The sequence below is a fragment of the Salmo salar genome, chromosome 19 (assembly GCF_965601325.2).
Source record: "Salmo salar chromosome 19, fSalSal1, whole genome shotgun sequence".
Lineage (NCBI taxonomy): Eukaryota > Metazoa > Chordata > Actinopteri > Salmoniformes > Salmonidae > Salmo > Salmo salar.
The window spans coordinates 28,658,664-28,671,547 of NC_138309.1; the positions used below are offsets into that span (position 1 = coordinate 28,658,664).

The following is a 12,884-nucleotide window of genomic DNA, read 5'->3' on the forward strand; positions in this document are numbered from 1 at the left end:
TTAGCATTCTCACATAGGTGTTCCTTTTGTCCAGGTGGGAAAGGGCAGTGTGGAGTACAATAGAGATTGCATCATCTATGGATCTGTTGGTGCAGTATGCAAATTGGAGTGGGTCTAGGATTTCTGGGATAATGGTGTTGACGTGAGCCATGACCAGCCTTTCAAGGCATTTCATGGTTACATATGTGAGTGCTACGGGTTGGTAGTCATTTAGTGTTCTTAGGCACAGGGACTATGGTGGTCTGCTTGAAACATGTTGGTATTAAAGATTCAGACAGGGAGAGGTTGAAAATGTCAGTGAAAACATTTGGCAGTTGGTCAGTGCATGCTCGGAGTACACGTCCTGGTAATCCTTCTGGCCCAGCGTCCTTGTGAATGTTGACCTGTTTAAAGGTCTTACTCACATCGGCTGCGGAGAGCGTGATCACACAGTCGTCCAGAACAGCTGATGCCCTCATGCATGTTTCAGTGTTACTTGCCTCGAGGTGAGCATAGAAGTAGTTTAGTTCGTCTGCGTTGCTCGTGTCACTGGGCAGCTCTCAGCTGTGCTTCCCTTTGTAGTCTGTAATAGTTTGCAAGCCCTGCCACATCTGACAAGCATCGGAGCCGGTGTAGTACGATTCGATCTTAGTCCTGTATTGACGTTTTACCTGTTTGATGGTTCGTCAGAGGGCATAGCGGGATTTCTTATAAGCTTCCGGGTTAGAGTCCCGCTCCTTGAAAGCGGCAGCTCTACCCTTTAGCTCAGTGCGAATGTTGACTGCAATCCATGGCTTCTGGTTCAGGTATGTACGTACGGTCACTGTGGGGACAACGTCCTCGATGCACTTATTGATAAAGCTTGTCACTGATGTGGTGTACTCCTCAATGCCATCTGAAGAATCCTGGAACATATTCCAGTCTTTGCTTGCAAAACTGTCCTGTATTTTAGCATCTGCTTCATCTGACCAGTTTTTTGTAGACCATGTCACTGGTGCTTCCTGCTTTAATTTTTGCTTGTAAGCAGGAATCAGGAGGAAAGAGTTATGGTCAGATTTGCCAAATGGAAGGCGAGGGAGATATTTGTACTCGTCTCTGTGTGTGGAGTAAAGGTGGTATAGAATTATTTTCCCTCTGGTTGCACATTTATCATGCTGATAGATATTAGGTAAAACTGATTTAAGTTTCCCTGCATTAAAGTCCCCAGCCACTAGGAGCACCGCCTCTGGATGAACATTTTCCTGTTTGTTTATGGCGGAATACAGCTGATTGAGTGCGGTTTTAGTGCCAGCCTCGGTCTGTGTTTGTATGTAGACAGCTACTAAAATACAGATGAAAACTCTCTAGGTAGATAGTGTGGTCTACAGCTTATCATGGGTTACTCTTCCTCAGGCGAGCAAAATCCTGAGACTTCCTTAGATATCGTGCACCAGCTATTGTTTACAAATATGCATAAGCCCCCGCCCCGTGTCTTACCAGAGGCTGCTGTTCTGTCCTGCCGATAGTGTGTATAACCCGCCAGCTGTATGTTATTAATGTCGTCGTTCAGCCACGACTCGGTGAAACATAAGATATTACAGTTTTTAATGTCCCGTTGGTAGGATATACGTGCTTTCAGTTCATCACATTTATTTTCCAGTGATTGAACGTTAGCTAGTAGAATGGAAGGCAAGGGCAGATTAGCTACTCGTCGCCTGATCCACTCAAGGCATCCTAATCTCTTTCTGCGAAACCTACGTTTCCTTTTCCAGCGAATTACGGGGATCTGGGCCTGGTCGGGTGTCCGTAGTATATCCCTCGCGTCCGACTCATTGAAGAAGAACTCCTCATCCAATTTGAGGTCCAGAAGCTCTTTTCGGTCATAAAAGACGGTTGCAGCAACATTGTGTACAAAACAAGTTACAAACAACGCGAAAAAACAAACAAAATAGCATGGTTGGTTAAGAGCCGAGAAGACGGCAGGCCTACCCTCCGGCGCCATCTTCACCTCTCTATTGAGTGTGGTGTCAATGAGTTTGCAAAGGTCCAAACATAGTGTTCAAACATGATGACATAATGTGGTGACAAAAGCACAGCTAGGTGAAAGAGATGAGTCACAGGTGGCAGTCCGGTTGAGGAGATGTTCAGAGTAAAACTGAAATGTCAAAAATGTGATGGTAGTTTTGGCCTCAGGCCCATGACTACAGTAGGTCCAGTGAGAGGACATGTCTAAATAAAGATTAGATTCAAAAGAGGGCCTGGTCACCCCTTGATTAAATATTATTGGTGTGGTTTGTAAGAAAAAATCTATCCCCACAATTTTTATTTTTTTAAATGTCAGAATTCATAAGCACATAATTGAGACAGTGGCATTATCTATAATTCTAAGCTCTTAATTCAAATCTATTGTTGGATATTGTAGTACTTCATTGGCCTGTTTAGTATGGGTGATGCACTATTCACTTTGGGGGAAGGCAGTTTGGTTCTCCTCCATAGATTAGGACAGCCATTATTGCCCTGTTGAAGGGGATCAGATGCTATGATGTAAGTAAGAGTTCACCCAACAAGAGAGGATGGCTGTGATAATGACCAAATTACTACCGGAGGATGTGTAATCATGGCTCAGGTGTGGCTTAATGCTTGAATATGCATATTGCATATTATTGATTTCTGACAAGGAGATCTCATTTGCAACAGAACAAATATAAGCTTCCACCAGATGCTCAACCACTATCAGATTTTGCCCAAGGTTTGAGCAACTGTGCAGTCATGTCCAAAATGTATTTGAACTGTTGTTAATAATTCATATTTTTTTGCTTCCAAAATATGAGGCCATCATTTTACAAAAATAATAAGACTTAACTATTATGTCAGATAATAAGAGCAGCTGACTATGTTTTTATACGGTATATCCAAAAACATTAACCACACAAATAGCTAAAAAGAACATATGCACATATAATGAGAACACATGTTGTGCCCCGTAGATTATGTTGGGCCCCTTTAGCATAAAAACATTAGATCTGTTTGATATTGAGTCTGATCCCTGATCATCCAGAACCACTGGCCTTCTCCTCTCACAATCTGGGCTAAAGACGTCATAGGCCTTTCTCAACGTTTGGTGAAATCCTCAAAGTTTTACCACACACTCATTTCACACGAATTAAGTCAAAACGTCACATTAACCTATGCTGTGTGTCTGACAACGCTATAGGAGAGGCTACAGCTGTGGAAGGATAGTGAAAATGGAAACCTATTCCCTTTATAGTGCACTACCGTTGACCAGAGCCCATAGGGACCTTTGCCCATTAGTGTCATGTCAACAAGTATGAGATGAACATGAACATGCTATTGGCTCCCTCCATCTACATTTCTGTATGTGCGGTGAGACAGAGAAGGAGAGACATACAAATCCACGTTAACACTCATCTTGTCATTTTCAAGATCAGTGATCAGAACGTCCACTCCAAGAAATCATCTAAGGAATCTAAAGCTGTTGTTGAGTTGCACTATTATGGTGTGAGGCAGGCTGTCCTAATATGGACACCGTAAATTTCTTAGTTGACTGAGGAAATCTTGCTTGCAGGGTGATTAACAGTGTTGACCATTTGTGCCATGGTGTTTTTGTTAATGAGACTGATCATAAATCGTGGCCTACACAGAGAGTGGGAAGGGGTCCACCATTGATCTTCTCTGGTTTCCCCAGTCTAGAATGGCAGCTTTCCTTCAGTCAGTTCAATTACCAATTATTTGCTGCTAACTGAAGTAGGTGTTGTTTGTTTAGTGGGGGTGCTGGTGGGTCAGATTGAACAGGATATTAAATGCTATGGAAACACTACTAGAGTATATGGTCTGGTGTGATTGAAAGTCATGTTGCTAAGGCCGGGATTCAATCTGATCAGCGATAGATCTGCGTAATAGTGCACTTGACATTTAAAGGTAATTTCATTTTTTGCTGACATTTGCACCATTTACAGTTAAATCGGTCTACAAAATGCAGGAAAATCACATTTAAAATGTTAATAACCTAAAAGGGCGGATTGAATCGAATCCCGGCCTAAGTCCTCCTGGGATGGTGGCTGGGATAGGGCATGCAGGATGGGAATTAAGAGGTACAATGTTCCCGTGTTCGCGGAGTCCACATTCCTGTTAAATGCTGCATATGTCAGCTCAATCAGAAATGTCCTATAAATGGTGTGGTTTTCGACAAAGCGTGAATCGGATTGAATCCCGGCCTAAATACACAAAAATAGCTGACAGATTACAGGAGTGTACATTTGTGTGTCATATCTGTAGGTTAAATCAGGAAGATGGAAAACATACAGTTTATTGATGTATTAAAACTATTACAAATATAAAGATGGATGGAACACCACAACTCCATGTAGCATTATTAATATCCTTAAGAAATAAATATAGACACCAGCGTAGATAAACTGCAGCTTCAGTGTGCAGGTATCGATCTTTATTTCATAACTTTATTCTTTGTACCCAGTACCTGCAAGTTATTGGATGTGCGAACACAACGTTAGAAACTAGTATTAATAATCGGGACTTGTTAAGGGATGATATGTCTTTTTCACTGTTTCAAAGCTTGCTTACTACAATTTTAGCGATTTAACATGATTCAGACATAATACATTTTTAGGGCAACATGATATTTTGGGGTGGGCAAACCTGCACCCCCCTAAAGCTGGTGTTGGTATTATTATCCTTCTGAATTTGACCAAGTTGTTCCAGGAACCTAATGTTTCATGGGCACAATGTAATAAATGTAGGGGTCAACTAATCTAGAACAGCTCAAAAAAACATAAATGTAAGAATATTTTTTTTAAATGACAAAACAGTGTAATTAGTGTGCTTGATGGATGAAAATACTGTTGGAAATTTGATCAGTCTGAACAGGTACTGAGAATTTTAGCGTGCCTGTTTTGCATGTTATTTTGGGATTAAAATGTGACGCATATCAGTTTGCAAACAATGTAAAAAATAATAATAATCATTGAGTTAAGAAAGCTGCATGTAAACATGGTCTATTTTTTGCTTTCTTGAGTAAGTTAGCTCCAAAATTTCAGCATAGCTCAGTGCTTTCTGTGGTGGTGGGGAAGCTAACGGAAAATACGGAGTGTAGGGGTTGGTAATGTTCTCTAGTTTGGCTGTCAAACCAGCATGACTTCTGCCGCGTTCAAAACAACTGGAAACTTGGAACTGGGAAATCTCAGACTTCAGTGAGTTCAAGACCACTGGTACGGGGAAAAAACTAATGGTCATCCAACTCAGGATTCCAAGTCGGGAACTCGGGCCTCTTTTTAGAGCCCACAACAAGGACTGCCGCGCCACCTTCCTGTTCAAGTGAGCACAGCACAACAAGATGAGTCCAATAATGTCTTGTATGCTGCTGCATAAATTATGTAATATGCCAGGAAGATATGTATACTCTAGCCAAGAAAGTAATACTAAGTGTATGTTGTGTAGTAAGCTGTTAGTAGCTCATGTGCCTCACCCTAATCATTTGGTCCCTTTCCCACCTCATAACTTAGCCCACTGTTCTGAATTGGTGGTGCACATGTAGCCTAAAGCCTGTTTTAGAGAAATGTAATCATTGAATATTGTAAGAGCTTTCATTGTCTGCTTGTATCCCCCTTTATTTATCCTACGGTTCTGACTTGGTGTACAGGGAGAATACTGTAAGAACGGCCCATGTTCTGAGTTCTGTACATTTCAAAAGTGCTGAAGAAATAGTTATATTAACTACGTAAATCCTAGCTCGCTCATTAATGTCTTAATTGAAATTACGGATTGCTTTTTATCCGCTTGTCGTTTCCTTATGCCATAGATTCTACATCTCAATTGTTAGTAGAAACCACATTTGTTTAACCAAGTCAGCCATATAAGCTACAGTTTGTAGCTGCTACAGGCAGTAAACAAGGCTGAATGAACTGTTTCGCTGCCAGACAAGGCTCTGCTGATAGCCAGCCAGGTGTAGCAGTGGTAAGGATTCACTCCATGGTGCTGAAAAGAAAGCTCTGCTGTTGGGAAAGCTTTATATAGGGCCTAACTGTTTGTGGGTACCGTTTGTCACAGTTATAGTGCAATGAATGTATTATTTAATGTTGAATTGTGTTGTGTAATGGCTTTGCTGGCATGCATCAAAACTTTGTAAAAATGTTTGCCCCACCAAGATGTATTTTTCTCTAGTGAATAAGTGATCCAGTGGCCTAATGGATAAGGCATCAGCCTCCGGACCTGGGGATTGTGGGTTCAAGTCCCACCTGGGTCTGTTGAAAGCAGCTGAGCATTAGATCAAAAGTTCTTTCTAAGATCTGCTTGCATGAATTTTTTAGCTTTAATCACTATCAGTACTAAATTCCCAATTGCCTGATGCAAATAGTGAATTCCAAAAGAAAGAGACATTAGTCAATAGTAGGAGACCAGAAAAGTGACAATTGTGACCCGTCTTCCAGATCATGACTAAACTGCCAGCCCTCTACTTCACCAAACAATCTGCTATTTATTGTCTAAGCAAATTAAGAGCACGTAAAACTGTTGTAAATCAAAGTTTTATTAGTCATAAATAAATAAAAACATCTTCAAAGTATTCCAATGACTCCAATAGATCTAGAGAATCAGTGCTGTGTGCGAGTCATGACTCCTTTTTTTGTCAAATGTATTGTGACAAACATGATTGTGAAACTTCACGTTATAATAAATGTTGATTTGAATGTTGATTTATATTTGTATGATGATAACAGTAGAATAGGTTTGTGTACTTGGAGCCTGCTGCTAGTGGCTGTTTTCTTTTAGCTTAGCTGTTAGTACATTGTTGTTGTTCTTGAGGCTGGCCAGTGAGAAAGCGTAGTCCTCTACTTTTCCAACACTCCACTTGGAACAGAAGAACATGGGCAGGCTGGAGTCTTTGCCCTCTTTGGGAAGGAAGACATTGAAATAGGACCTCTGTCTGGAAAAAAATAAATAATAAGATGTAGACTTGTATATAAAATATAATAAAATGCAAAAGACCCCAAAAGACATTGATTCTTTAAACCAGAGGAGTACATGTCTCCCCCCAAATTCTGAACTTACATTTTTGTCCCCCTTAGTTTTATCATTGGAATGTGATACAAAACGAGGCTACGGGGTGCTTTAGAACCATGCGGACACCTCCAAGCAGTCGGGTAGGCTGTTTGGAGTGTTTATCCAACTGGGGGAAAAAAATTATAATAATAGTTATGTCCCCCACACTTCGAAAAACAAAGTTGCACCCTTGCTTTATACTGTACAGTCATGGCCAAAAGTTTTGAGAATGACACAAATAGCAGGCAACAATAGTTGACAGAGGATGAACAATGATTCCAAGCACCACCCTCCTTTTGAAGCTTCCAGTCTGTTATTCAAACTCAATCAGCATGACAGAGTGATCTCCAGCCTTGTCCTCATCAACACTCACACCTGTGTTAATGAGAGAATCACTGACATGATGTCAGCTGGTCCTTCTGTGGCAGGGCTGAAATGCAGTGGAAATGTTTTTGGGGGGATTCAGCTCGTTTGCGTGGCAAAGAGGGACTTTGCAATTAATTGCAATTCATCTGATCACTCTTCATAACATTCTGGAGTATATGCAAATTGCCATCATACAAACTGATGCAGCAGACTTTGTGAAAATGAATATTTGTGTCATTCTCAAAACTTTTAGCCACGACTGTATATAAGGTATTTTCAACACAATTGGCTGGAAAGCCTCAGTGTAGAATGACATACAGTATAAGTAGCTGCTGTTGTTAACAGCAAAGGAAAAAACAGCATGAGGTATTATCTTGTTGGGTCATTTCATTATATATCACAACCCCAATCTATGAACAACTCCATCACAGTTCATGTCTACACCCTCAGACACACTTGATGTGCCCCATATGGCACCCTATTACTATATAGTTCACAACTTTTGAACAGAGACCTTTTGGCCCTGGTCAAGGTCCAGCCAATCAGAATGAGTTTTTCCCTACAAAAGGTCTTTATTACAGACAGAAATACTCCTCAGTTTCATCAGCTGCCCGGTTGGTGGGTCTCACACGGTCCCGCAGGTGAAGAAGCTGGACGTGGAGGTCCTGGGATGGCGTGTTTACACATAGCGTGCGTATGTGAGGCCGGTTGGAAGTACTGCCAAATTCTCTAAAACGACATTGGAGGTGACTTATGGTAGAGAAATGAACATTCAATTCTCTGGCCACAGCTCTGGTGGACATTCCTGCAGTCAGCAAAACAATCTTCTAGTTGCACTGTCCTTCAAAACTTGAGACATCTGTGGCTTTGTGTTGTGTGAAAAAGGGCATATTTTAGAGTGGCCTTTTATTGTCCCCAGCATAGATTGTACATCTCAATTGTCAGTAGAAAGCACATTTGTTTAAGCAAGTCAGCCATATCAGCTGCAGTTTGTTTTTAAAAAAGGCAGTAAATGAGGCTGAATGAACTGTTTCGCTGCCAGACAAGGCTCTGCTGATAGCCAGCCAGGTGTAGCAGTGGTAAGGATTCACTCCATGGTGCTGAAAAGAAAGCTCTGCTGTTGGGAAAGCTTTATATAGGGCCTAACTGTTTGTGGGTACCGTTTGTCACAGTTATAGTGCAATGAATGTATTATTTAATGTTGAATTGTGTTGTGTAATGGCTTTGCTGGCATGCATCAAAACTTTGTAAAAATGTTTGCCCCACCAAGATGTATTTTTCTCTAGTTAATAAGTGATCCAGTGGCCTAATGGATAAGGCATCAGCCTCCGGAGCTGGGGATTGTGGGTTCAAGTCCCACCTGGGTCTGTTGAAAGCAGCTGAGCATTAGATCAAAAGTTCTTTCTAAGATCTGCTTGCATGAATTTGTTAGCTTTAATCACTATCAGTACTAAATTCCCAATTGCCTGATGCAAATAGTGAATTCCAAAAGAAAGAGACATTAGTCAATAGTAGGAGACCAGAAAAGTGACAATTGTGACCCGTCTTCCAGATCATGACTAAACTGCCAGCCCTCTACTTCACCAAACAATCTGCTATTTATTGTCTAAGCAAATTAAGAGCACGTAAAACTGTTGTAAATCAAAGTTTTATTAGTCATAAATAAATAAAAACATCTTCAAAGTATTCCAATGACTCCAATAGATCTAGAGAATCAGTGCTGTGTGCGAGTCATGACTCCTTTTTTTGTCAAATGTATTGTGACAAACATGATTGTGAAACTTCACGTTATAATAAATGTTGATTTGAATGTTGATTTATATTTGTATGATGATAACAGTAGAATAGGTTTGTGTACTTGGAGCCTGCTGCTAGTGGCTGTTTTCTTTTAGCTTAGCTGTTAGTACATTGTTGTTGTTCTTGAGGCTGGCCAGTGAGAAAGCGTAGTCCTCTACTTTTCCAACACTCCACTTGGAACAGAAGAACATGGGCAGGCTGGAGTCTTTGCCCTCTTTGGGAAGGAAGACATTGAAATAGGACCTCTGTCTGGAAAAAAATAAATAATAAGATGTAGACTTGTATATAAAATATAATAAAATGCAAAAGACCCCAAAAGACATTGATTCTTTAAACCAGATGAGTACATGTCTCCCCCCAAATTCTGAAATTACATTTTTGTCCCCCTTAGTTTTATCATTGGAATGTGATACAAAACGAGGCTACGGGGTGCTTTAGGACCATGCGGACACCTCCAAGCAGTCGGGTAGGCTGTTTGGAGTGTTTATCCAACTGGGGGGAAAAAATTATAATAATAGTTATGTCCCCCCCACTTCGAAAAACAAAGTTGCACCCTTGCTTTATACTGTACAGTCATGGCCAAAAGTTTTGAGAATGACACAAATAGCAGGCAACAATAGTTGACAGAGGATGAACAATGATTCCAAGAACCACCCTCCTTTTGAAGCTTCCAGTCTGTTATTCAAACTCAATCAGCATGACAGAGTGATCTCCAGCCTTGTCCTCATCAACACTCACACCTGTGTTAATGAGAGAATCACTGACATGATGTCAGCTGGTCCTTCTGTGGCAGGGCTGAAATGCAGTGGAAATGTTTTTGGGGGGATTCAGCTCATTTGCGTGGCAAAGAGGGACTTTGCAATTAATTGCAATTCATCTGATCACTCTTCATAACATTCTGGAGTATATGCAAATTGCCATCATACAAACTGAGGCAGCAGACTTTGTGAAAATGAATATTTGTGTCATTCTCAAAACTTTTAGCCACGACTGTATATAAGGTATTTTCAACACAATTGGCTGGAAAGCCTCAGTGTAGAATGACATACAGTATAAGTAGCTGCTGTTGTTAACAGCAAAGGAAAAAACAGCATGAGGTATTATCTTGTTGGGTCATTTCATTATATATCACAACCCCAATCTATGAACAACTCCATCACAGTTCATGTCTACACCCTCAGACACACTTGATGTGCCCCATATGGCACCCTATTACTATATAGTTCAGAACTTTTGAACAGAGAACTTTTGGCCCTGGTCAAGGTCCAGCCAATCAGAATGAGTTTTTCCCTACAAAAGGTCTTTATTACAGACAGAAATACTCCTCAGTTTCATCAGCTGCCCGGTTGGTGGGTCTCACACGGTCCCGCAGGTGAAGAAGCTGGACGTGGAGGTCCTGGGATGGCGTGTTTACACATAGCGTGCGTATGTGAGGCCGGTTGGAAGTACTGCCAAATTCTCTAAAACGACATTGGAGGTGGCTTATGGTAGAGAAATGAACATTCAATTCTCTGGCCATAGCTCTGGTGGACATTCCTGCAGTCAGCAAAACAATCTTCTAGTTGCACTGTCCTTCAAAACTTGAGACATCTGTGGCTTTGTGTTGTGTGAAAAAGGGCATATTTTAGAGTGGCCTTTTATTGTCCCAAGCATAGATTGTACATCTCAATTGTCAGTAGAAAGCACAGTTGTTTAAGCAAGTCAGCCATATCAGCTGCAGTTTGTTTTTAAAAAAAGGCAGTAAATGAGGCTGAATGAACTGTTTCGCTGCCAGACAAGGCTCTGCTGATAGCCAGCCAGGTGTAGCAGTGGTAAGGATTCACTCCATGGTGCTGAAAAGAAAGCTCTGCTGTTGGGAAAGCTGTGTATAGGGCCTAACTGTTTGTGGGTACCGTTTGTCACAGTTATAGTGCAATGAATGTATTATTTAATGTTGAATTGTGTTGTGTAATGGCTTTGCTGGCATGCATCAAAACTTTGTAAAAATGTTTGCCCCACCAAGATGTATTTTTCTCTAGTGAATAAGTGATCCAGTGGCGTAATGGATAAGGCATCAGCCTCTGGAGCTGGGGATTGTGGGTTCAAGTCCCACCTGGGTCTGTTGAAAGCAGCTGAGCATTAGATCAAAAGTTCTTTCTAAGATCTGCTTGCATGAATTTGTTAGCTTTAATCACTATCAGTACTAAATTCCCAATTGCCTGATGAAAATAGTGAATTCCAAATGAAAGAGACATTAGTCAATAGTAGGAGACCAGAAAAGTGACAATTGTGACCCGTCTTCCAGATCATGACTGAACTGCCAGCCCTCTACTTCACAAAACAATCTGCTATTTATTGTCTAAGCAAATTAAGAGCACGTAAAACTGTTGTAAATCAAAGTTTTATAAGTCATAAATAAATAAAAACATCTTCAAAGTATTCCAATGACTCCAATAGATCTAGAGAATCAGTGCTGTGTGCGAGTCATGACTCCTTTTTTTGTCAAATGTATTGTGACAAACATGATTGTGAAACTACACGTTATAATAAATGTTGATTTGAATGTTGATTTATATTTGTATGATAACAGTAGAATAGGTTTGTGTACTTGGAGCCTGCTGCTAGTGGCTGTTTTCTTTTAGCTTAGCTGTTAGTACATTGTTGTTGTTCTTGAGGCTGGCCAGTGAGAAAGCGTAGTCCTCTACTTTTCCAACACTCCACTTGGAACAGAAGAACATGGGCAGGCTGGAGTCTTTGCCCTCTTTGGGAAGGAAGACATTGAAATAGGACCTCTGTCTGGAAAAAATAAATAATAAGATGTAGACTTGTATATAAAATATAATAAAATGCAAAAGACCCCAAAAGGCATTGATTCTTTAAACCAGATGAGTACATGTCTCCCCCCAAATTCTGAAATTACATTTTTGTCCCCCTTAGTTTTATCATTGGAATGTGATACAAAACGAGGCTACGGGGTGCTTTAGGACCATGCGGACACCTCCAAGCAGTCGGGTAGGCTGTTTGGAGTGTTTATCCAACTGGGGGAAAAAAATTATAATAATAGTTATGTCCCCCCCACTTCGAAAAACAAAGTTGCACCCTTGCTTTATACTGTACAGTCATGGCCAAAAGTTTTGAGAATGACACAAATAGCAGGCAACAATAGTTGACAGAGGATGAACAATGATTCCAAAAACCACCCTCCTTTTGAAGCTTCCAGTCTGTTATTCAAACTCAATCAGCATGACAGAGTGATCTCCAGCCTTGTCCTCATCAACACTCACACCTGTGTTAATGAGAGAATCACTGACATGATGTCAGCTGGTCCTTCTGTGGCAGGGCTGAAATGCAGTGGAAATGTTTTTGGGGGGATAAAGCTCATTTGCGTGGCAAAGAGGGACTTTGCAATTAATTGCAATTCATCTGATCACTCTTCATAACATTCTGGAGTATATGCAAATTGCCATCATACAAACTGAGGCAGCAGACTTTGTGAAAATGAATATTTGTGTCATTCTCAAAACTTTTAGCCACGACTGTATATAAGGTATTTTCAACACAATTGGCTGGAAAGCCTCAGTGTAGAATGACATACAGTATAAGTAGCTGCTGTTGTTAACAGCAAAGGAAAAAACAGCATGAGGTATTATCTTGTTGGGTCATTTCATTATATATCACAACCCCAATCTATGAACAACTCCATCACAGTT

At 40.8% G+C, this 12,884-nt stretch overlaps 1 non-coding gene across 1 annotated transcript; it reads left to right on the top strand.

Moving 5' to 3' along the window:
* The first annotated feature begins 8,693 nt into the window (after positions 1-8,693).
* Positions 8,694-8,766, top strand: trnar-ccg (transfer RNA arginine (anticodon CCG)). Its single transcript has one exon. It is a non-coding gene; the product is annotated as a tRNA-Arg (tRNA).
* The last annotated feature ends 4,118 nt before the right edge of the window (positions 8,767-12,884 follow it).